The sequence below is a fragment of the Simochromis diagramma genome, unplaced genomic scaffold, assembly GCF_900408965.1.
Source record: "Simochromis diagramma unplaced genomic scaffold, fSimDia1.1 OVJJ01000247.1, whole genome shotgun sequence".
Taxonomy (NCBI): Eukaryota; Metazoa; Chordata; class Actinopteri; order Cichliformes; family Cichlidae; genus Simochromis; species Simochromis diagramma.
This window is the reverse complement of record NW_024386949.1, coordinates 1564272-1591125: the sequence shown is the minus strand read 5'-3', so window position 1 is coordinate 1591125 and position 26854 is coordinate 1564272. Positions and strand designations below refer to the sequence as shown.

The window sequence follows — 26854 nt, the reverse complement described above, 5'->3', positions numbered from 1 at the left end:
ATGAGGTTCTCTCCAGCTAAAGTCTCTCATTTACCCTGTGACACACCTCCCATTACACACGCCCACAGGATGACATTTACAGAAGCCTCCTATTTGTTGTTATCTCACAAACCGAGATGGTGAGCTATTTTCTGCTCAGCAGGAGCCTCCATCTCATTCTCCCTCAAATTATTGTCTCTTTTTTTTCTTCTTCTTCAGTTTGCTGTTATATTTTCCCAGATATTGTCAGGCTATCTTCAACTTGGTCAACTTTTCTCTTTTTTTTTTAGAGCTTTTTCAAAAGATTTTCCAGAGTCAATGCGAAATGACTCTCACAGGAGCAGCAGTGGCAGCGTATATTGTTCAATTTAGGATCAGTTTACTTTTTATCCAGGTGACGGGCAGAGGAACAAAGATGCTTTGACAGTCGCCTGGCACCATGAGGATTACGCTGACATTGATTGTGTGTTTTCGGTGCTTGATAAGATGCTCAGAAAACAGCTTTATTAAGCCAAAGTACACGGGATATAAACTCTGTAAATATAACCACAAATCTCTTAACATGTTTTCCTGTTGTGACAGTGGGATTTATATTATCAACCTACAGCAGAGTAAAGTGGATTATGGTCAAGCGTTGCCGGAATCATTAGTGCAAAACCATCCCTGCAGATGCTTTAAAAGGGCAATATATTCAGCCAACAACGAGGCAAGAGAAATGTTTTCAGGCTATAATTTAAAGTCAGTTTAATGTCTACTGAAGGGCACATGAATAATGTATTTCTAAATAGATCTATTTAACCTCACATCGGTTTTCTGCATTTTTTCTTATTTTTGCTCAGAGAAAGCTGTTAGAACTGGCAGCTGCAGTTTAATTTCCCCACCAGGCAGATTCTAGATTTAGAAAGCATTGCTACCCTTGTTTTCATTTGTTGTTTCAAAATGTAGGCGTCGTGAAGCCCTGTGAGACTGCAGCCTTGATTAAAGTCATTACAAATCAAATTGACTGGACTTAAAGGAAAACACAGAGCGCATTTAATGCTGCACCAGGCAAGGCTGCGAAATGTTGCATCAAAAAGTCGCCATCCACTTCCCCAAGTACCTCCTGTTCAACTGTTATTTAAAGAAATCCATGTACATCCTCACCACCACGTGGGGCAAGTGCAGAGCTGAACATAGAAAAGAATTGACAGTCTGCTCACAGCAGAACTCAAATTTTCTTATTTACTGCATCTAGTAATGTGCAACGGTTTCAGGACACCTCCTCTTCAACAGACAGTGAAACACAGGGAAACGCCATTTTAAATCACCCGTGATAAGTCACATGAAGACGACCAGTGGCAATAACGTCTAATCAGAACCACGTATTAGATAGGACATACATGTTGCCTTGGCATAAATCAGAAAAACAGAAAAATGCCTCAACAGACAAAAGGAAATAAATACAGAAAATAAGTAGATGAAGATTATCCCCACAAACCGGTTCAGGGTTTGACTTATAAACCATCAAGGTTAACAGAGACTGGTCCAGAAAAAGAGAAAATACTCAGTGTGTAGCAGTTCACTGAGCAGAAGAATTACTTGACTCTATTGAGCTCATTACACCCAAGGTATGCAGAAGAGCAGGCGTGTCGAACTCCAGGCCTCCAGGGCCGGTGTCCAGCAGGTTTTAGATATCACTCTGGGTCAACACACCTGAATCAAATTATTAGTTCATTAGCAGGCCTCTGGGGAACGTCAAAACATGTTGAGGAGGTAATTTAGCCATTTAAATCAGCTGTGTTGGACACATCTAAACTTGTAGGACACCGGTCCTCGAGTTTGACACCCCTGCAGAAGAGCGTTTCTCAAAACCAATGAATGCACAAATGAAGGCTGTTCTGAAGGCAAAAGGTGATCCAAATCAATACTCGCAAGGTGTATCTAACAAAGTTACTGGTAAGTGTATATAGATTATATGACATTTAAAAGGTCCCTATCTTTGCTAAGTGAGAGCTGTCCACATACTCCAGGTCCCTAATTGAAATTCAGAAGTCATATGGTCACTGGTGAGAAATCCTCTTCACGTACAAAGTGACAAAGAGAGAGAGAGAGAAAAGAAAAACATCTGTGATTGAACGCTCTGTCCAGAGGAGGCTGAGATCAGTCGTGTTAATCTTTTTCCTTTCTCATCCTTTTGGTATTATTTAGTGTAAAGCTTCACAGAAAAGCTGGATTTGTACACTCACTGATGTGCTTTCAGAGAAATTAAATGAAAACATTTCAGTTTCCTCGCTCCCGGCTGGAGCCGAAGCAGAGGCTCCCATGAAGTTTAGTTTTTTTTGTTTTGTTTTGTTTTGTTTTGTTTTGTTTTAGAGAGTTGATTTCTTTATATTGCAGATATTAGCAAAATGGTGATCCAGACCAAAAATCAGTACCACTCCTGCAACAAATGTATTTTGCAACAAATCACATTAAGCATTTGTTTGCAAAAGTAAAACATTTGAATTAGATGGTTTGAAATGTCTCTTCAGTTTGGGCAAACCTTTATGTAAATAACATATACTGTATTTTCCACACTATAAGGCGCACTTAAAATCCTTTAATTTTCTCAAAATCGACAGTGCGCCTTATAATCCGGTGCACCTTATGTATGAATTCTGGTTGTGCTTACTGACCTCGAACCGATGTTATGTGCTACACGGTGCTCACAAATCTGTCAAAAAATCTTTTATTATGACTTCGGTAAGCTACGAAGCCGCACCGCTTGATGGATTGTCGGAGCATTACGGCTACCGTAGTCAGAGCCTCACAGAGTAATCTGGGTCCAAAACTCCATCTGCTTCAGGTCCCAAAGTCTAATGAACAATGAGTTAGAAGTTAGCAGGGAGTTAGCTCGATAGTTTCCACCCGAACATGATATAGCATGTTCTGAATAAATTTAAACGTACAGCTCTGCTGTCACTTCCAACATAAATGAAGACAGAAAACTAAACAGCAGTGACTTTTGTAGGGTTGCTGAAGTTGGACTAGCTGGTATATAATGATGTGCTACACGATCACTAGCGACACAGCTATGTTAGCATAACATATACGCAGTGAAGCTGGAGTATGAGCGCTAACTTTGTTCCACTGGATAAAAGTAGAGGTGAAGGTTCCTGATGGTTGGGGACAAATGTAATCGCATGGCAGGATGCTGTAAACGAACCAAACTTCAGTCAGGAGAACAACTGAGATAATCCATACGAGGTTAGTCATTAATATACTGCAACAACATGGGAATAGAGCAGCTCCTTAACATTAATGAATCAATGGTACGGAAATGGATGAAGCAAGAAGAATGAGTTGAGTAAAGTTTGACTTATCTGACTGTTTTGTTTCGCTTAATGCGCCTTGTGGTCCGAAAAATACGGTACATGTTGTTCCTTATCCTGATTATATACAGCAGTAATAAGTTTATGAAAGGTTTAACTTACAACTTGAACACTGTAGCTTGAACTACATATCTGCATGGTGCAAAAAAAGACCATTTCCATGAAACCACCATTGATTTGTTAAACAAAAGCATGACATTTAATTTAAAATAATAATTAAAGGGAGCCTTCCACGTTCATAACGAGTTCTGTTTACTTCAGTGCAACCACTGTTGGAAAAGACTCAATCTGTGTTATTATTCCTGGTTGAACATTGTGTCACCCATCCTTCTCCTGATTCCACGTCTAAAGTAGAAATGTTTCCAGAATAAGTGCACAGGTTCCCCTCAGATGGGTTATTTTATGTTGTAAGAACGATGTCTGATATGAGCATTTTGCTTGAGGACTTAATGACATCAGTGTCTTCAAATAAACAGACCATAGTATCTTTCCCTCACATCTTTTTTTTTTGTGAATGAGGGTGTTTTTAGGCTTTCTTCATTATGATCATTTCTCCTGCTGATTTCTTTTTCTTTTTTTACACATTGCGATCAGAAATTAATCACGAGCGCCACTGAGCAGTGAGAGTTACATTTGGAGTCATTAATTTACCACGCGCAGCAGATATGAAGGGATTTATCTGGATAGCATTAAAGCAACTTTATTGAAACCATCTATATTGCCACCCGTGCTGTTTTCATGTACAACCAGATTTGTCATCATAATTAAATTCACTACATCGGAATATTTTACACGAATAAAACTTCGTTCTCTCTATCTCTCCATGTATCCATCAATCTATTCCCAGCTCCATCTCACTGTTTCCACCATAATCAAAGCTGTGATCGCATCCATATTCACATCCCACCTGGATCCATATTTCTACTCATCCATATTGGCAATGGGCAGCGAGCCAGTCGGAACAGGTGTTGAAAGTTGTCGCCTCTCTGTGCCGTTTGTGTTGTTGTTGTGATGCCGCTTATGTCCCAAGGTCAGAGCGCCCAGTGATGGATTATTACTTTGCACAGCTTTGAACTGCATGAGACAGAGACAGATTTCAGTGAATCGGAGAAAAGCAGTTTTCTGTGGAGCGTTTCGGGCTGAAGCATCAGAGTGGCTGGATGAAAAATGACCTCTAAGCTCTCCTGAGTGAGACAATGAACAACAATCAGAATCACTTTGATCATCTTGTACAAAAAACCAATGGGACTTTATCTTTGTGTTGACAATACTGATAGATAAGAAGAAGATACTGTATGGGAGTCAAACAAATCACACTGGCAGACATGGAATAGGAAATCTTTAGCCAATCTGCTGACTGCGTTGACCTTACACTTCTCACTTCTTTTGCAGGTTTTCTCCTGGAGCTTTGCTGGTGACAGCCTTAAATTTGCTTTAACTTTTCCATATAACCTCATGCTTGAATACAGATGAGGTGAAAATTCTGCTCTAGACTTTCTAAGAGCGCTGGCCTGATTATGTGTAATTTGAAAAGACAGAGCTGAGGCGTTGAAATAGTATAAATCATTTTTAAATGTCAACATTACAGCAACAGCAGTTCCCTACTTTGTAATAAGGGTGCTTTCCTTTCAAAGATAAGGGCACATTCTTGTTTAATCACTATGTGCTCCACATTATTTCCTTCACAGACTACAAGACTCCAATGAATTAAATGTCTTCATGCGTTTAGTCTTTTATATGGAAAAATACAGTGAATTTTAAAGGTCTTTTGGTGTGACTAAAGTAATCAGAGTGAGCCAAAAACACAGGCTTCAGAATGATCTGATGTCACCAATATGGTGTCAGTAATAGCAGATCCCCCTTATATGGTCAGAGTACGGAAGCCCCACCCACCTGAAAATGTTTCGTTAGCGAGGGGCACCCAATGAGAAGAAAGTTGGCTTAAAGAGATGAGCAGCTTATTTCAGACAGTGGATAGACTGAGCGGTTGCATTGTGCGTAGTTACTTTGCTATAGAGTGAAATAATAAAAATAAAGAAATGTGTAACAGGTAACCTCAATAAATAACATCAGCTCTGTTCTTGACACTGAGTATTGCATTTTCATGGCCTTAAAAAGGTCTACGAGCTGGCTGTGTGAACACTACGTGCAGCTTGCTAGTTATACAGTAACCTGGTGAAGCTAGTTCTCTATTATTATCATCAGACAGTTATCAGTAGCTTAATGTCATTCCTTTTGTGTTTGTGGTGGATCTGTTGTTGGAGAGCAACATGCTCTGCACCGGTGCTTTATGTGTGCATACTCAGCCTTGCAGCTAGGCCCATCCGGCACCCTCGTTTAAATAACCTCTGAACAGAAGTTTGTGGTGATGTTTGGCTATATCGCAGTAGAGAGGATGTTCAAATACTGCCTCACAGTGTGTTATGCCAGTTGCTCTGTAGCTGACAGAAAAGCTCCACGGAGGGTCATCATCACTGCCCAAAAAGTAATTGACTGCCCCATCTCTCCCTTCGAGACATTGCAAACATACGTCACCTTTCCAGAGGCCAAAATGTTGTAAAAGACTGTTCTCATCTCAGAGACCGTCTGTTCGACCTTCTGCGGTCAGGGAGATGCTACAGGTTACTAAAAACTGACTTGCAGACACATAAGCACTTTCTGCCTGAGACTGTTCACTCTCACCATACAAGATGAGCAGTCACAGTCCACACACAATATGTTTATATGCTATTTATTATGCTTTATGTCGCGAAAACCATTACTTTTGCAAAATCAGTTGACGCCGGCACTTTATTGATTGCAGTATTTTATGTTGTCTGCATGTGGTTCTTTGCAATGTGCTTGATGTTAAAATGCTTATATTTAAGTAGTCCTTTTAAGGTGTGCTTTTTTTTTTAAAACCACAATGCAAGCATGTAAAGTTAGCCTTGGTGCGCCAGTCTTTTTGTATCCTTAATGCAATGACAGTAAAGGCTTTCTATCTTTGTCTGTTCAAGAAATATTCTCTGTTGGATCTCTGTTTTTCTCATGCTTGACATTGAGTACTGAGACCACAGCAGGATTAATCCTTCCTATTTTGCTCTTTTAAATTGAATAATTAGTTAAAATTGTTCAGAATTTGCAGGAAAGAGGGGAAAAAAAATATATCAGACTACATCTCTTCAAATTCATCTTGTGGCACCACGGGGCATCAAAGCCCCAAGCTTACTCTTCTTCCTGTTTCACAATGTAATCAGACTCGACAGGGTCAGTTTTTACACTTTTTTTTTTTTTTTTCCTTCCCTTCTCCTGACAAGCCCTTTGCATCACACATTTGCCCAGCAGAGATGTCAAAGCTACGGATCTTCCATCATAGAAGATCTCTGCATGTTGGTGCTTCGCTTTGGTTCCGCACCGGAATGGAGGTCGTCTTTTTCTCTGCCTGAAGGAAGAGGTTAGTGTCAAGCAACTTGAAATAGTTGCAGCAGGTTGCACGCCAACTGAGCGGAGAATTCCTCCCATGCCCCTCTGTCTTATGAGACAGGATGGAGTTGCTCTCCTGAGACTTCTGTGAGGGAGAAGCGTGCCAGGTGGGAAACCAGCAGTCATAGAGGTATGTCAGATTCTGATGTAACTGTTGTCAAAGCTGTCAAACATTGCTAGAAGGTACCATGCTGCTCTGCATGGAAGTCAGCATCAGTGGACTGAACCAAAAAGCTGCTGCCTGAACTCTTGATTTGATTGCCTAATTGTTTTTAGTCTGTGAGGAGAATATTTATGCTGTTGTTTGTTTTTAAAGTAACTGTATGTGTGGCTTGCAGCTTTTTTTTTTTTTTTTTTTTTTTTTTTTTTTTTTTGCCTTTATGCTAAAATTTGTTTTAAAAAGTTGTATTTTGTTTTGGTTTTTTTTAAAGGAAATTGTTTTTCTCAAAGATATTCAGACAGTGATGTAGGTCCAATTTTAAATATCATGGTATCTTTATAAAGTAAAGCCTTGATTTTTTTTTTTTTTTAAAGAACAAAATTAGCACCTTCCTACAAAAGCAAAAAAAATCTTAGTTAAACTAAATTTATTCATGATTACCCAACACTTGAAGCTGTTGAGATTTATTAGCTTGTTGTTGTTGTTGTTGTTGTTGTTGTTGTTGTTGTTGTTGTTGTTGTTGTTGTTGTTGTTGTTTATTTCACCACTGATGCAGTAATAAAGCCTCTGCAGTCTGCATATAAATAAGCTCTCAAAGCACTAGACAATTGCTGTCATATAGGTATGTTTTCTTTGTTTGTTGTACCACCTCCATAATTTATTTAACAAATGGTGGGACATTTTTCTAGATGCAAAAAAAGAGTGGAAACTACTGTCCCAAGGGGAAAACCTGTTCACCATCCTTTCACTAAATATGCAAACCAGTGAGTCTTACTCATCCCTTACATGTAATCACAAATGTGGTTAAAAAGATACTTGCTACCTTTCAAAATGGCTTTAAATATCTAGGCATAAATATAACAAGAGATTTGCATAATCTCTATGAAGAAAATTTCTGTCCGTTACTTGAAAAGGTCAAATCAGACTTAAAGAAATGGAAGCCACTTCATTTATCATTGGCAGGGAGGGTAAATTGTATAAAAATTAATATACACCCCAAGTTTCTTTATCCTTTTCAGTGTATCCCACTTTACCTTCCAAAATTATTTTCTTTAAATCTATTGATAAAGCTCTGATCTCATTTGTATGGGATGGGGGGGGAAAAAACCTAGAATACGCCTGGATCTGTTACAGAGGCCTAAAAACCTATTGGGCCTCAAATGTTCAAAGAAATCATATGCTGGCTCAATACCCCTGATGAAGACTGGTGCCAAATTGAAGCGGCGTCTTGCATCGCCACCTTTCTCAGAGCCTTGGTCACCTCCAGCCTTCCAATTTCCTCACGGCAGCACACCACCAGTCTTATAGTTATTAACACCCTCAAAATATGGGCTCAATTTCGAAAGAACTTTGGGTTTGAAAATCTTCTCCATTTAATCCCTATACACAATAATCACCTTTTTCCTTCCCGCCAGATTAGACTCTGAATTTGCTCTTTGGCAGAGACGAGGCCTCCATAACTTTTCTGACATGTACACAGACGGTGTCTTGGCAAGCGTTCAGGATTTGTCACACAAATTTGACCTCCCTCGGTCCAGCTTATTTAGATACTTTCAAGTTCGCCACTTCCTTCAGCATCATAACCCTGACTTTCCAAATATAACTCCATTTACTGCTGTAGATCTGTTGAAACTGACATTTAAGCCTAAAGGCCTTATTTCAAGAATTAGTAATTGTGTAGCCTCCTTTAAGAATACAACAATGCCAAAGATCAAAGCAGGCTGGGAGAATGAGCTGGGGTGGACTTGGAGGAGGAGACCTGGGAGAGTGCTCTTTTAAGAGTAAACAATGGCACTTTTTGTGCCAAATTAAACATCATACAGTTCAAGATTCTACACCGCATTCATTACTCCAAGGCAGGGGTGGGCAACTCCAGGCCTCGAGGGCCGGTGTCCCTGCAGATTTTAGATGTGTCCTTGAACCAACACAGCTGTTTTAAATGGCTAAATTAGCTCCTCAACATGTCCTGAAGTTCTCCAGAGGCCTGGTTACGAACTAATCATGTGATTCAGGTGTGTTGACCCAAGGTCAACCCACCCCTGCTCCAAGGCAAGACTGGCCAAAATATTTCCAAACATAGATGCAAGCTGTGAGAGATGTAGAAATCCCTCTGCAGATTTAACACAAATGTTTTGGTCATGTCCAACTTTAAAAGCCTACTGGTCAACAACTTTCAAAACATTGTCCGACACATTGAATGTTGATCCTTAACCCAATGCAGGTATGGGTATATTTGGTGTCATGGATAGTGGACATAGAACATTAAGGAAGAGTCATAAAAACATAATTGCTTTCACTACACTGCTTGCACGCAGAAGGATATTGTTGCATTGGAAGTCAAAAAAGCCACCCAAAGCGGCTTTGTGGTTTAGTGACCTGACACAATTTATACAGTTGGAAAAGATAAAGTACGCTGTCAAGGGGTCGAAGGAGAGATTCTTTGCTGTTTGGGATACATTGCTAAAACATTTAGAGAAAATTAAAACCATACCCACCTGAAAGAGGCTTGACAGCTGCCATAAATCCTTCTTTGTGTGTGATTGGGATTAATTTTGTGCAAACTATACCCCTTTAAGTGCACATCTTCAAATATGGTGAATTTGTACCTCCATTTAAATTCAAAATTAAACAACAAAAATACTTGCTACTTTACCCATGAGGAAGGAACAAAGGGATAGCTTTAGCCATTTAGCTTATATTTTACAATTACAGCGATCTTGATTCATTTGCATATCTCTGAAGAATAAACAAACAACTTCTGAATATGTAATGTGTTTACAAATTTTATCGGGTCTCATCAGTGACTTCCATAAAGTCACTCAGAATAGGAAGACTTTAAATTGAACAGTCAAAGTCAAAACAACAGATGCAATAACATCTTTACTTTTTACTCCAGTTTGACTAACAAGACAGCTTTAAACCAAGGATGTCAACCTGATTTTGCATCAAGGGCTAGATACTTTGATCTTAAGTGGGCCAGATTGGTGAAATTCCCCTTTCTGTCAGCGTAAAGAAGTTTAACAACACATTCACTCCCTGAGATGTCTTAATATGAGGAGAAGAAGTGCAATTTCAACTAGACGTCTTAGTTTTCCTACATGATACAGAAATGCTGCTGTAGCAAATGAAAGAAATCTGTCAGCACAACTTAAATTGTAAACAATAGTTATTTCCTCAGGGATTAATAAAGTATTCTGAAAATTATGGCAAAAATTCTGGTATAGCTTGTTGTTCAGACTGTCCCGTATTTATGAAACAAAGTTTTGTTCATTTACAAAAATTCTGGCCCCAGACCTCATGTCTGACACCCCTGCTTTAGACTGACTAACTCTACCTTCTTAAAACTGTCTTAACATTATATATATTTTATTATGATCCCTGAGTTGGGGAAAAATGTTCCTGTCAGTCTGAATCGTAACAGCTGTAAATCCTCCACAGCTGGTTCACAGCAGCACAAAACTGCAGCCCAGTAATACTGTGCCTTTAATTCATTTCACTCAGGTAATTTACCACGATTTACTTGGTAAGACACAACATAAACCTTTGCCCTCACACACAGACTCTATAAATATTCACAAGATTTTTCCACCGTAGCCTTCAACATTGAAATGCCCCACTTTACAACAGAAATAAACATTTTACAGGCTCACACACACACAAAGCTGTTTTAGTTTTTATAAATAAACTGCCCACTTAATCACAACTGCCAAGAGAACATCATAAGTTAATTATTGAAATGTAAACTTCTGAATGAATATAAGTGTATGCTTTGTTGGGGATCACAGGCAGCTTTAGCAGCTAGATCTGGTAGGCTTCGCCACTACTTTACTGAACTGGCCTTCCTGAATATATTTGTCGTTGCTATAATTATAATATGGCTGACTTTGCTCCAAACTGTAGGTAATTTAGCACTAATTAGCATCTGCATTATATACATACACACACACACACACACACACACACACACACACACACACACACACACACACACACACTGTACAGTATGGCTGCACCTTGCTCAAACAGCTTGTAGGCATTAACTTCTTTCTTTTCTTTCACTTTCTCATCCAGATATTTTGTTCAGGTTCCAAAGAATCCAGAGGACTATGGCCATTATGTTGTGGGTTTCAACAAACCAGCAGGTGGTTATGTCAATATTTTATTCAAACGACCTGGTTAACAAAACAGAAGCAGATAATTTTAGACATTTATCTGATGTGACAACAAGGTTTGCACCAGGGATGTACACTCAAATTGAAGTGGCATTTTTCTGGTTCTGTGTGAAAGCAGCAAACACAGCACACCTCAGGTTTGTAATTGTTTTTGCTTGCCGTATCAAGTTCCACAGAAGACATTAAATTCCTGTTCTGACTGATATGTACTTCTCAGCTCAGCTTCATGTGTAAAATCAGCAGAATTCCCCCTTAGGGAATTTGCGAGAAAATGTCAGCTTTTTCCATGAATACAGAAAGTGCATTCACCTAAAGGGAAGGTTGTCCTGCGTCTCCTTTGGCTGCTGCATTCAGTCGGTAAGAAGAGTAGATCCTGTTTTATTCACATTTAGTGTCACGAGCCCTGAGAGATTCTCCGCAGTGCTGGTTCCTTTTTATTGCTAAATAATTAATAATACCTGCTGGTTTTACTACAAACGTAATTTGATTGTTGTTTATGCCTGTCTTTGCTCCGCACCACACAATCATGTGTTTGGGATTGTTTTTGTTTGAAAGGTGCAGGAGATCTGTGGGGACTCACCTGGTAAGGAAATAACAAACTGGCTTTGCTGTGGGCTTTCATGTTCAGTCACAGTTCTTCTAAATACACACCTGCCTGTTACAGCCACCTCCACCACTTTGTCTGCTCATTGAACAGGCCTGCTGTGATTTGACTGTTGTTTTCAGACCCAGTCTTGGGGGCTTTGATAAGAATTGGCACAGCTCAACGCTCCACGGGGCTTTCGCAGCTCCAAGAAACAATTTGATATGAACAGAAAAATGGCTGCAAGATCAAAAATGCAGGGATGGCTTTCTAGAAAGTACAGAAGACTGGGAAACTTCTGCAGAGGTGCAACAAAATCCACACCCCTTGGGTTTTGCAAAACAAAACAGAGCAGACCATCCTCATTAGAAGCAGATACCTGCTGGGTTTCTGTGTCTTGAAGCTCGACGGCAGTGTGACTTTGAAAAAGCAGGCAGCTCCTTTTATTTATCGGGGAGATTTTTACCGATGCTGGCGTGGCCCATTAGGCAACATAAGCAGCTGTTTAAAGCCGCACCTGCTGCTCGAATGGACTCCTGGAAGCCTGCATCATGATGCAGATGGCGAACCAATCCGGCCGCATGCAGCACACATCTGAGGCTCAGGGAGAGTGAGCTATGTCACCATCACCTGCTATCACTCCTTTGTATAAAAATGGTCTAAGGTTGAGTAGAGTTAAGTTGGTTTAATCATGTGTGAAATTTGAAATCTCACTTTGTGCAGCTTTGAAGCAGTGGAAACATCAGCACTGAGGTCAGGCTATAGAAAGCGGCATTCACATCAGTCACATCATGCCCTTTTGGTGAAGTTGTTAACAGACAGATTTGTTTTTTTCTCCATGGGTAATCTCCATAAATAGAGATCTGCATTTGAGCACACAGAATCTAGTGGCAAGCAAAAGATTTAACTCTCTGGTTTCCATTTTATCAGGGACCAAGCAGCCAAGAACATACAGACACAGGTGAAATCTTTAAAAAATGGGTTATATTATACCCCAAAAAGGACAAATTATTACAAAAATTCAAAATGACAAAAACAACGTATATTAAGAACCAAGTTGGCCCATAAAGGAGGTCAACTTAACAAATTTCTACTCAAAAGCCACTTAACAAAACATAACTCAACAAACTGAACTTCCCAAATGAGAAACAGCCCCAGTTATAAAGCAAACGAATAAACCATTGTATACCAGCTAACCATAATTCAAGAAGAACCCCCCCTGCATGGTCACAATAGATGGATCAGTCCATTTTATTGGCTTCTACGTTTAAACCAGCTCCACCCTCAGCCTCCTCTTTCACCCAAACCAGGAAGGACTGGAGCAGCAGCCAGGTAAGTCAAAAAGAACAGAAAATAATTAATATACCATATATACATATTACCATTAAAAACAATACAAAACAGATTCTATGCCATCATTTGGACTATAGCTGTAGCCGTCATGTATTACAAACCAACTCAAAATTTAGAATTGATGCACTTTGAAGCTTTACAGCACAATGTAAAAATAAGACAAAAAGGTAAACATGAGTATTTCAGTTGTGTGGTTGCATGCAGCCATCACACATTCGTCCAAGTAGTATTACCGGTAATCCATCCCATCTGAATCATCTTTGGGTGTATATATATATATACTGCAGGTAAACTGTCTCCATGGAGATCACAGAAGGGCACACTGGCTGAATAGCAATCGCAAAACCATCGACTATCCACTCATGAGCATTTTGGTTTTTGTTACTTATTGTATTGTAAATTTACCTGTATTCAAAACAGGACTTTAAAACTCCACTCAGAGTAAGATGTTTTGGTCCGGATGTCATGTGTGTATAGTAGAAAGAAAAATGCTGGTTATTTAAAGGCTGCCTGGCTCATCAAAGAACATCTTTCTTTTGAGGATGATTCTTCAAGAAGTTTATATGTATATGAAAGGTTCTTTTATGTGTATTAATTATTTGGTTGCTTTTAATGGTTGAGTGGATTAAGAGTGGAGCTGGAAACAGACCGGACAGGTTGTAGTGAAGACAAAGCTGAGCATTAAAGTGAAGCTGCTGATTTACTGCTTGATTAGCTCTTCACCTATGGCCACAAACTTTGGTTGGTAACTGAAACAATAAGATCATGGATACAGTTAGAAAGGATGAAGACCTCAGTCATTCATGAGCTGTTCCTCCACATTGATTCTCTCAGTAACTGCACAGAAGTGCTGTAGAGAGGGATTTTGAGGCATCTGTGCCTTTCTTTCAATGGATGGACACAGAAATGCACAAATTCATTTGACTTTATGCAGTGAAAATTACCAAAATGTTTCATACCGGAAGCCCCTAAAAACTAGCCAATAACCCTAGATGCCAAGTCGTCAGACAATTATCGGTTCCCTGATCTGTGAGAGTAGTTCCTATCGTGCCAAGGACGATAGGAAAGCAGTGAGAGTGGAACAGAACTATAAATTTAGAGGCTGGACAGCCAAACAATGAGCTACAACTTACGATAAAGCTCTGTGAAGCAAAGACGAGCCTCAGATTTAGATAAGTCATTGTAGGGTTGTCACTAACAGATACTTCTTTATTCATTTCATTGCATCTTTAACTATAGACTGTTTGGTTTTAGCCACTTTTTACCAAATATTTATACCTCACAAGTCATTCCGCTTTCATGATTCAGTTTAAATTCTAGTTATACAAAGTGAATAATGGACAAATACGCTATGATCCATTGACCATTATGTCAAACGCTAGCACATTCCAAATAGTTTATCAGTAAACAGTGCAAATTAATGTGTCGAACTCTTTATAGTTCATAAAAACCAGAATCGCTGAACATTTAAGATGTGACTGGAATTTTATTCTTTGTGCCCTCAACGCCTGGTCGGTCTCCTCACCACATACAGTACCTGCATCTCATTTGTCATCAGCCTTATTTTCCAATAAATACTACCCTGCTCACATTTATAAACTTCTCCAACTTCCTTTGATTTATATTTTTCTGTCCACTTTTTGTCTTGCCAGCCTGAAATTTGCGACCCCTTCACTGTATCTTAGATACTTGCCTGCTTTAGTTCCTTTCTTCTTTCTATATCTGGCTGCCTTTCACATAATGACTGCCTTTTATTTTTGCTCAAGTAAACACCGTTTCCTCCCCTCTCACGCTTCATGCAGCAAACACATTTTTTTTTAAAAGACACACTCGGAGTTACTTTAGCGATGCTGATTGCACCTGAAAAATAGAATAGCCTCCTACACTTTTCTTCTGTCGCTGTGTGCTCATACAGCGAACAATATTATTCTTCAGTATATGTTGAAAATTACTCACCATGCATTTCTATTATGAACTGGCAAACATTTAGAAAGTGTCTTTTCTGTATTGAGTCACACACTGTCTCAATTTGGGTACTTCTGTGAGCACACAATGTGCAGTACTTACTGGTGTGATACATGTTTGACAGAACTGTGTTGTCTCAAACTGAACATGCAATGACATCTGTACCATTTTGACCATGATTTACACCTTTTGCAAACATTTACAGCTTGTCAGGCCTTTTGCATGTATAACACACTGTTTTATATGTTATGAATGGCAAATTAACATACACAAACATGAGGTAATACCAAACTACTGTAATTTCAGTGTGCCCAAGAACTGCTGCTGTGAGCTAGCACAGACGGTACAAAAAAATCTGAAAAGTGAAGACAACAAACAGGCACTAGGGGGCGAGGCGAAGTCCACGGTAGAATTAGCCCTCAGCTTCTTCACGTTTAGTAAATGTTGATAAGGTTGCATCACTTTGCATGTGTATATGCCTACAGAGCACCTACTGAAAACATGTTTCTTTGCAGTCATCCAAAATCCAGACTTCTCATTCCTTGAGGTGATTGACGCTGTGTGCTGGTCCAATGAAGATTAAGTTTCGAAATTTCAGGAGCAGGACCACGCCTACAAACATGCTCCTTCTGGTTTTCATCTATATGGGTTCCCCCAGTGCTACAAACTGTTCATTCTCATTTACGTGCCCCACCCCCCCCCCCCCCTTTCAATTCTTTAACTTCTTCACTTCTATTTAGTACGTAGGGAGCTGCCAGGCCCGGGAGCTGCCGCCAGTCCCCTTCGAGGCCTTCCCCAAACCGCAGCTCAATTCATGCCCAAGCCATTCACCTTTACCTACAAAAACGCTGTCAAACCTAAATGAGGACGTAGGCCCAGCTAGTGAAATGCCAGTTAGTTGCCATATGCCTCGCTTCTGTCAGTCTGCCCCAGGGCAGCTGTGGCTACAACTGTAGCTTGCCTCCACCAGTGTGTGAATGTGAGAGTGAATGAATAGTGGAATTGTACAGCGCTTTGAGGGCCCCGAAAAGCGCTATATAAATGCAATCCATTATTATTATTATTATTATTATTATTAAGTGATCCAGAACAGGGAAGCGACAGTTAGGTTCACCAGAAATGGGAGCGGCACAAAAAAACACTCAGACATTAACAAAAAGCTACTTTCAGCTGCTCCTTTATTCACAAGAAGTTTCTACAGCAGGTAACTCTGCATATTTGGCAGATTGTCACACCAGATGTCCCTCCTAATGCAACCCACAAGGAATCTGTAACTCCATGTAGGATCAAACTAGGAATCTTTTACTTGTTAGGCAAATCTATAAATCCTTATACAATGGAGCAGCTATCAAAGATTTACAAAATACAGTAAGAAAAGTACACACAGTAACGGACGTGGACAGTTTTCACTGTTTTTAACACTCCATTTCACTCTGTATGTTATAGTTTTACTCTTCTCCACAGCTGGCTGACAGACCAACAACAGCACAAGTCAGAGACACCCACAGGCTGATTGTACCACGTATACAACCCCAGTCTGACAACAGATGCTCTCTTCAGGTAGACGGACCCCACTGCCGCAAGATTGCCAACCACCACTAAACCATAATTTCCCCTTCACTCTGCAAACCCTAATGACTTTACAGGCTCAATCAGTAGTTTCACTTTTTTTTTTGAAGAAAACTGTTTCAAAACAGGAAGATGGCAAAAACATTGACATCACTGTTTGCATAATCTAAGACAGCTTAAGCTTTGCTATCTGTGCAGACCATCATTCCTCCTACCAACTGAAAACTGGTTGGCTACCTTGTCCTCTGTTCAGTCAATATGCCATTAAGTATATTGATTATTAGACCATTAAGCATCCACAGCTTTTCATACTCAACTTTTTAACTGTTAGGCCACCATCTGGGTTCTCATATACTGGTTTTCCCCAAATATGGTATGCAGTGTGTTATGTAGTATTGCTAGCAGAAGTTAGTCTGGTTTCAATTCTCCTGTGGTTTCAGCTTTGGGTCCAGTAGTGTTCTGGTGCTGGGGTTTTTTTCTCCAATGCATCACCGTACCTGATCTTAGATTTCCTCCAACAGCTGAGTTCTCCCAGATGCATGTAGCCATGCGTGTTAGTGTGAACATACAAGATAGCAACAAAGTAGCAAGCGGAAGTGCACAATTTGAGGCAAAACAAGGATGTTGACTTTGAACTATGTCTTCAATGTAAAGGTGAGCATTATATGGTTCCCATACTGTATTTGCACGCAACCCTACTGAGCATATCACCACTACTAACACCATACCAGGAAGCTGTCTTGTACACACGTGCGTGCAGAGTGTGGCTGCAGTCATATCATCCTGTCTACAGCTGTATTTTTCATCCGTGGTTTAATCTCTGCCTCCTCTGATCTATAAAAACCAGTGAAGCCACCAGAGCAGATGGCAGAGATCTGGCTGTACATTATTTTATAATCACATTCAGCAGGAATACCGGCCGCCTGACACCAAATAACTTTCTCTGCTCAAATGAAAAGTGTCACATATTTAACACCTAGCCAGACTCTACTTTCACTGCACGTACAGACCGCTAATTAGAGGAATTAAATTCACACATGGCTGAAAGAAAACATGTGCAGCTATAATGAGATCTGACCCATATTCGTTTCAGCATCATTTGGTTGTTTATTCCCACTGGCCACTCCTGGAGATGGCAGCTCTTTTCATTACCTGTATATTAGATGTGAACCAGCCTGCTTGTTTACAGAAGCCACTTAAATCTGACACCGACTCAAACCGAGCCCTTCCAGCTCTGCTCCTTCATTTACTTCTTAAGGTCCGGCAAGCTGTAACGACGTCAGCTTATGTGCTGCAGACGGCCCTCGTTCTCTCAGGATGATTTCATTATATTTATTGTAACACATTGCTCCAGCTTGACCTCTGCACGACATGTCCATTAAATTTTAAGCCTGCTCTGGATCACCCCACCTACACCTACTTTAAACGAATGCTTCTGCAGAAAAGGATATTCCATTGCCACAAACCTCTTTTCAATTAAATATATCCTGCTACTGAGTAGTTTATAAATGGCTTGTTACTTATGATCAACTGAGAGATGCCAGCAAAAACAGAGATAACATGCTAATCTATGATATCACATGCCACAATTGCAGTTTGACCTGCAAATGGCATATAGATTCTTTACTGGATATACTTTTCACAGATATATGCCACACTGTACAACAGACTGGCAACAGTTACCATGGATCTAGCCACTGAGTCTAAAAAGTGAAGCCCATGCATGTGGAAGTGTCTTAAACCTGCAGTTTTTTGTAATGGCTATAGCAATGACTGGCTCCCCTGACTTCAAATTATATAGAAGTCTTACTTCTCCCTTGATTTATTACTTTACCAAGTATTTTTCTGATGAGAGTATGTAGAGTCTCAAATGCTAGGTTCGAGTTATATTCAACACAACATTATATCCATGTTGTAAATTATGGTTGACAAGTTTTTGTACACAGATGTTCTCAGGTTCTACCTTCCACTTTTTGGTAAAAACCATTATCAAACCAACATGTTACTTCTTGGTGGTTACATTCATGTTTTATATACAGTTCCTGGTATAACTGCTGTTTCATTTCCTCTGCATGTACTATTTTTGTGTGATTTAATTACAAATATTTGACCCAATTACACTTTGTTCCAGACTGAAGTGAAGAAGACACCACATGCATTATACTGCCAAAAGTTTAGTGTAGTGTGAAGGACTCTTCAACACCAAACTTTCTCATCCACATCTTTATGCACCTTGCTTTGCAAAAAATGTTGGGGACCGCTGCCTTAGACTACCCATTCTTTCACAAATGTTTGGATGCCTAGGTGCTTGATATTCATACACCCATTCAAGTGATTGGAACATCTTCATTCAGTAATTTGGATGGATGAGTGAATAATTTTGGCAATATAGTACATGAGAACCATCATTTTAAATCTTTAAACGAACATGAGGATGAGGTTGCCATTTAAAGAGCCTCCTTAAAAAGCCCTTTAATGCCCATTTTCCTTAGCATTTCAATGGGAACCATACAAGACCGTCTCCCACACAGGACTTAAAGCAGCAGAGCAGTTAAAGTCTATCAAACGGTGTATAAAGCCACCGTTATGTCCTTACAGGCTGCTTAAATCCTCAGTCAGAAGCCTCTGTGTTTGTCCACACTGTCAGCTAGACGGCCTGATGAAAGGCAGTCGCTCTGCGGCCGGTCCGTCTGTGCTTTCAGGTGAGAAGGTTTCATTATATTGATTTCCCAGGAGGCTCACCTCTACTCAGTTCTCTCCTTGTTGGGTCATTTCTGCTCAGTTTCTGAGACCTTCTCATTATTCTGCAGCCCGATACCCAAACGTATGGATCAACGAGTGATTCTGTGCCTCGATACATGCTGTTATTTTTTTCTGTTCTAACACCCACACTATCATTTACTTTCATATTCCTCATTGCTGTAAAACCAGCAGCAGCCATTAATCATGAGTCTGAATGCTCACATTGCTTGTTTCTCATTCAGCCCGCAGGCTGTCGTGGATGCCGCCTTCCCAGAAGGCCGCTGGCTAGCAGCTTGTTACTGTGTCAACTAACTGACCACCCACGACTCTGCCTGCATGCCTTGGCCTGGCCCCAGAGGCTCATGGGTAATCTGTCATCCAGTGTGTGTGTGAGTAAACAGAAGAATATTAATCTTATGTTTGCCAAGACCTCAAATCCACTCCCACTCAGCCTTAATTAACTGTTTCACAGTAATTCAGGGAGCTGATCTAATTATTTCACTATCTGGCCAAAATGGTTATAAAAAAAGTTCTTTCCAGGTCTGACACATTCAGGATTCAAGGAGGAAGTGATGATGCTAAAACCTTAAAGGATTGTTACAAACTGGAATAGTTTGTTATGTTTGGTTGGGGGTTGTTTTTTTTTTTTTGGCCTACCGTAGTCTTGACATCTCTAGTTTGCTTCATGTCTTGACTTTTGAAGCCCACATTACATTTCAAGAGAAAATGTAATCACTGCTTTCCAGTCTCATGATCTCCGTGTTTACTCCAGCAGCTGTGGGCACAAATGAATCCATGCAGCTTGAAGTAATCCTCATCAATTCAGCACAGTGTTTTCTCAGCAAGCATACTGCCAGTGCAGAATGTCGTGATTAGGGTGGACTAGACAGATATTAACATGACAATGAGCCAGTTCTTTGGTCAAGAGTAACACTTTATAAGGTGCAGAACAAGTATGCAAACACAGACTTCGAGCTGTTTAAGGCTGATTATAAGCTGAAGCTGCAGTTTGTGCATCGCTACAGCATGAAGTAACAGGAACAGACTGACCCTTTAGCTTTGGTTCACTACAGCTCAAAACACTTTCGCAGAGATCTAGGTCGGGGTGGGCTAGCTGATGAAGCTAAAGTAAGTGAAGGGCCACATTCTGGCAAACTGAATTATAACATGACACACGTAGCGCTCATTTACATTAAACTCCATAAATATATTAGACACAGTGTTAGCATTTGCCAGCTAACAAGGCTTAAGTCTTTCTATTGTGGTTATGTTTTGACAAAAACACTGCGGTCTAGTTTAATACAGTATTCAACCATAGCAAACAATTTTACTTGATGATACTTCATGATAGATGGTAACTCTGGATCTGTATCCTACCATAACTCCATGTCATGGCCCAGCGGCCCAAGGAAAATGAGATGGACACAAGCGCAGGATCCAAACCGGAAGAGAGGCAGTAAGTGAACAAAAGTTTATTTTCCCACATAGTAAACACAAAATCCAAATTTAAACTATGACACTATATTAGTTGGCGTGCTATCAAAGCTAAGGCATTTAACTGAAAACTAGGCAGCTCTAGAATACAGTGGTACAGCTGTGACTGTGGGGAGGTGGAAGCTGGGCCGGGGGGGAAACTATGACCACTGAAATGAGAGGAGAGCACAGTCAGAGTGGTCCAGCGGTGAATCGGAGTTCCCCAAGTCAAACTGAGTCACCTTATTTGGTTACAGGTGGAGGGAAGCAAGAGGGGACGGGTGGAGCCGAGGTTCAGGTGAGCACGAGGAAGAGGCGTAGCAAGCAGGTGAGTGACAAAAGAATTGGCAATGGTTTACCAGCAGCAGGTGACCGAGGTCCAGGGAAGCGGGGATGACTGAGGCAAGAACCCCGCTCCAGGAGCCGGCTATGAAGACAGGAAAAAACAGGTAAATTTTCACACAAGATCTAGACTGAGCGATACGGCTAACATGGGTTAGCAGATGCTCAGGCAATGACTAATTGAGCGTGCAGGTCTTATATGCTGCTGCGATAATTGCCAACATGTGGCCGGCCAGAGAGGAGCAACCAGTCTCCACCCAGAGGAGGGCTGCTGCTGGATAACTACAGACACTCCACATCTGGGAGAAGGATGGAGAAAAATGTGAATAACTGCTGATGTTTGTCAGATACAATGATTATTTTCTTTGTTCCCTGATTGCTGAGATTTGGGAGAACAGTTTCATAAAAACTAAAATTACAGTTAGAGTGAAGAATTGGTTTGGAGTCATTACTGATGACACAGGTTTTACATTGGCATTTTTAGATAGTTGCCTGTGCAGACCCTACCCAGAGAGGTATGCAACCCATGTGTAGATGTATGTGGATGATGCTCTTCTTAGACTGAATCCTGACTGGAAGCATAGGATAGCAAAGGGAGCGAAAAAGCATCAGATTAAAAAGGTGGGGACACCAAAAGCACAGGCAGCAGCAAAGTGGACAGTGTCCATTGTTTTTAATGCTTGGTTCCACTTCAGCTCAGTGCATGTTGAAAACTGCACTTCTCCACAGCTGCTTCGAGGTCACTAGCAAGAGTAGCCCACATACTGGTGTTTGTGACAGTAAAGCCTGGTGGGAATAAACAACTACAACATGTAGACCACGGCCCACAGTGCTGTTCATATCTACATAGGACCAACTCACAACTATGTTTAAGCCGAGACCTCAGAGGGTTGGCAAAAGTGATTTTGGTGCTTGTTTAATGGAGATGGAAGTCTGACTGTGAACTATAGCGTCTACGGGCTTTTATAAATGTGGTGCTTTTTTCCTCTTAAAAGAAAATATCACTCAGTAACTTATTTATATGTAACTGGTAAAAGAATAAGAGTAAATGTCCCCAAACCAGATTTTTGGGGCGCAGGGCTGTATGCTGTTTTATTCTCTGCAGGTAGAAAACTTATCAAATGGGCTGATTTTATTACCTTTGAACAAAGTCGGTCCAGCATTTCCAGCAGTTAGACTCAGATAATCAGCAGTTTGATCTTTTTTTTCTCTCTCGGTAAGAAATTGGAGCATATTTCCTAAATCTCATCATCTCCAGATGTAACATAATCTTTTTTAATTATCAGTTTTCCTCCCACTCCTTCCCATCAGCCCACTCACTGGCAAATTGGACAGTAAGTTGACATGCATTAAGAAGCGCGTTATTTACATTTGCAGGTTTTGTGATAAATATCTAACTGTATGATTGTGGTAAAGAGTACTCATTGGGCTTGTACGTTATCCTAAATACATTAAATATACAAATGAATATTAATTATTGTACTTTATTTATTATAACTTACTGTGGACCTTCTATAATTTGATTAATATGTTATGGAAAAGTTTTCAGATCTTCAGATGACCTTTCTTTGCACTTCATATATTTTATTTCCCATACAGCACAACCTTATTGTTTTTTAACAGGCAGAACAATGTTCAGACAGGAGCTTTGCAAGTTAAATTCTCTATCTTATATTAGCATAACACATATACAGTGCAGCGCTGCTTTGTTCGCCTTAAGCGAAAGCTGATTATAATTAGTGAATTAAATTAGTGTCGACTGCAGAAAAAAGTAAAGGAAGAAGATAAAAAGCTTATTATTTGTTTGAGCGTGGGAGTCTGTGTGTGTGAGTGTTTGACCTTGAGCTTGTGTGAATGTTTATTTCCATCACAGTATATCCATTTTTTTAAAGAAAGCCCAACAAAAACTCTGAGACCTGCACGCTGACTTCTCTAACTTGTGCTCACTGTTCTTCTGCTCAAAGCCGATGGAAAAATCCAAATGGTGAATTCAGAGGGATGCATTGCTAATCTGATTGTTCTGACCTCGCTGCTCTTTGCTAACCTGTAATGGAGGAACGCCACACTCACAAAGACCATGAAAGAGAAATTAGACTCGCAGACTGGAAGCATTTTAGCTCCACAATCTGCATAATGAACTTTAAGCTGCTGATCCCCGGCTGCGTCTTTCTTTCTGCCTCACTTTCTTTCTATTTTTTTTTCCTTTTTCTTTCTCTGTCTCCCATAACAGGCTGCAGCCCGCTGATAGCAGACCTTCAGTCAGAGAGGATGGAGCTGTGATGTTTCTATCAGCAGACAAGCGAATGAACGAACTTCCAGCTGAGCCTCTGAAGCCACGTCAGCTGCCTCCCTCCTCTTCCTCCTGACCCTATCCTCTGTCAGCCCTTTCTTTTGTCTCACATTATCCCCCCGTGCCACTGTGACTCTTTTCTTCTCTTTCGTAAATGGTTAAAGTCACTCCTAGAATATGTTATGTTCCTTTATCGTCTCCGTTGACGCTTTCATCACAGCTGTGAAACGTTTTCGTGTGAAAACAGCAGAGTCCCATTAATCATTTCAGTCGACTGTCCAGTTCTGGTATCAGTGTTTGAATGTTTGATGAGGTTTGGACTGCTGGAGGATGTTCGGGTGGAGTCCAGTGGGAGTCGGTCCAGCTGCTGCTGCTGTTCAACAGCCTGAAGCTGTTTGCCTGATCATTAGTTCGCCTGATGTTACTACTCAAACAGACCTTTTTCTTTTTTTTTCTTTTTTTTTTTTACACAATAGTTTGGAAAGATTAGAGCATATAAATACAGAATATGTATGAGAGACCCGAGGAGCAATGATTTCAACGGATGTAAGCCTTTAGAGTACCTCTGTTATTTTTTTTACTTGCATATATGCTTATTTCCTTGAAATCATGCTAAGCTAAACATGGACTCCATCTGAAGTCCACTTGTTGTCATATTGATGTGACTAATTACATTTTTCGCAGGCTTTGGTTGTGGCACATAAACAGGAAACTGTGTGGGGAGCAAAGGACAAGTATTTGCAGAAAAGTGCCACACATCAGTTCAAATTGTGTTCAAACGGGGAACGTAAAATGTCATATACATTATTTTACAAAAATACACATTACATGTACTTTAGTCAAATCTTTCAGAGATGTCTGCTGGCTACCTGAAACATATTTAATACTTCTATAGGATGCTAAAAGTGACAACATAGAGGAAACTTAATGTCATGTTTTGACAAATTGCAGTAATATATTCTCTTTTTTTAAAAAATAAATAAAAAAGGTGATAGCAGGGCTTAGATTTCTCTGGCACTGTGATGGAATCTGATGGCAGATAGTTATGTGCATAGCAAATAGTCTTCCTCATTTTTTTCTAGCTGTCACATAACTAGAAAATGGCTGCATATGCATGTATTAAGCCAGACCTCCCTTATGTCTTAGTCTGATGTATTTTAGACTAACATACAAAGTATATGTGAAAATTTTTATCTTTAAGATCCACTTAGTGAAATAAACTTGTATTACTAAAAATAAAAGCCCGTGTTGTATATTAACAACATTGTTTAAATGTTGTTAAGAAGCATAATAAACCTGCAAGCTTTTTAAATACGTGCTGTAATACATATGCAGTTATGCACACCATGTCTTATTTTTGTGACAGCGATTTAATTTAATGGGTGAACCCTCAAAAGGGTTAAGATGGTAGAAACATGGGCAAGAAGAAGTGCTGTGTGAGAAGGTGGACGTCACAGATGAAGGAAGAAAGAAAATTCACAGAGGAGGAGGGAGCTGTCAAGGTGAAGGAGGGTAACAGTTTTCCTTTTTCCTTTGTGCAGCTCCCCAGAGGCTCTCCATTTATCTCTCTTCCTCTCACCTGCTTCTCTCTGCCTCAAATAAGAGATTTCCTGGTGGTGTTTTTACCTCTCTGTTCTGTCCCAGTCATTTGGTATTTATTCGGAATCCAAAGAAACACTCGACAACTTTCTTTTTACCGTTAGTCTGGTTGTGTTACTGTGTCTGTTCTGTTAATGCTTCCTGCAGGCGTCTCTTTCTACTTTCCCAACTGTCCCTTCTGTTCTTTTCTGGCTCTTTTTCCTTTTTGTTGTCATCTCCTGCTTACATGTGATCCAACTACAGACACTGATCTCCAGAATTTAGTTAGATTACACCCGGAGCCAGATCCTTCCTTTCCTTTGTGCTTCTCTTTTTTTCTGCTGCACTCCTGCTGTGGATATGAAGTCAGAGACAGGCTGTCCTCAGTGGAGCAAACCTCCCCAGGTGTTATGACTCACCTGTCTGACACGACAGACACAAAAAGTTTTCAGACTCCACTAGCATGACCTTGTTATATCTGTTACATCTTTACCTCAGTGCCCTCTATATTTCTATGTATATTATGTTGGGAAATACTGCAGCAGAAATCGTTTTAATCAGCCGTTTGGGGCAAAAGCTGCTTTGCATTTTCAATCCCTCTTTGCACAATCACATCCTAAAAGAAGTACAGTAGTGTTCTTAGTTTGTTGTGCAAAAGTTTGACTGCTTTAAAAACCAGTTATACATTTTATCTATAATATTTTTATCGAAATCACATACGTATGATTTCTGGTTATTTTGTGTCTTCAGCTGTGAAACTTGCATGTATTTTGTATCATTTCGTGTCTGCTGCATTCCAGATTTTGTCCCATAATGGGTTTCACTTCACTTTGCATCTTCTTTTGGTTTTTATAGTATGCGTGACTTTTGTGGAAGTGTAAGTTTGCTTCAGCTGCTCATTTTCAGGCCCCTCTCCTCTACCAGGTTCCCCCTCTCAGCATCTGTCAGAGCTTATGCTTTAGATTTATGTAGTACAGCTGTGAGCTATTTTAATGATGATCTCTAATTACTTTTACTGGTGAACTTCAGACTTCACTGACTTCAGATTTTCTACTACTTACCGACCTGTGTAGAGCTTTAGCACCTTTAAATTAACTGTTTTCATTTCAACATTTCAGCTTGCCGCCCACCATTCTCTTTGTTGTCACGAAAGCTCCAGAAACATTGCACACAACCTGCTGAGCATCAAACGGCAGAGAGACAACAAGAGTAAACAACTGGGTGGAGATTAGAACAACTAGAGGAGATGTTGATAAAAACTAACACGTTCGTCAAAGTAGCTAAAAACTAAATAAATGTGGGTGTTACTCCCAAGGTACAGCAAAGGTACCCCGTGCATTCAAACAGTCTTTAACAAGCAAGGTTCTGTTTTCACTTTAAGAACATTTGCATCCTCCATGACCTGCATGCACTTAAAATGAGCACATAAGTAGAGAGAAACATGTGTTTTATGGCTTTCTGGGTTTAATTTTGTGTGTTTTTTGCTGTTACACAACTACCTTTTGAACAATAAACTTTCTCCAGGACTTGAACAGATCCCTAATGCAGACTGAGTTCAGTGGCTGGTGCTTCTGGCACTCAGAGAAGACTTCCTTGCTTCTGTAATGGAGATGTTGCAGTATGCTTAAAATGAGATAAACATTTAGCCATGATGTCCCCTAACTGCTCCTGTTGTGTTTGCCAAATGGAATCAGATGAGGAAACTTGTGTTTTCTAAATGCCACTAAGCTAAACGTCTCATCAGAGAACAATAAAACAGATTTCATATGCAAATAACACAGACACACGCTGCTAAAGCAAATTAACACTTCCACAAGGGTCATTTGTGCCTGGTCT

General features: G+C 40.1%; 2 long non-coding RNA genes across 3 annotated transcripts; both read left to right on the top strand.

The window, feature by feature from the left end:
* The first annotated feature begins 951 nt into the window (after positions 1-951).
* Positions 952-7122, top strand: LOC120737662. The gene is made up of 3 exons (XR_005696801.1): positions 952-1914; positions 6626-6762; positions 6853-7122. It is a non-coding gene; the product is annotated as an uncharacterized LOC120737662 (long non-coding RNA).
* An 8935-nt stretch (positions 7123-16057) lies between these two features.
* On the top strand, positions 16058-24320 carry LOC120737686. 2 transcript variants are annotated; one of them, XR_005696812.1, is made up of 4 exons: positions 16058-16584; positions 19578-19724; positions 21066-21472; positions 23381-24320. It is a non-coding gene; the product is annotated as an uncharacterized LOC120737686 (long non-coding RNA). The 2 variants fall into 2 exon arrangements; XR_005696811.1 differs by having other exon boundaries at positions 19192-19724.
* Positions 24321-26854: the final 2534 nt, after the last annotated feature.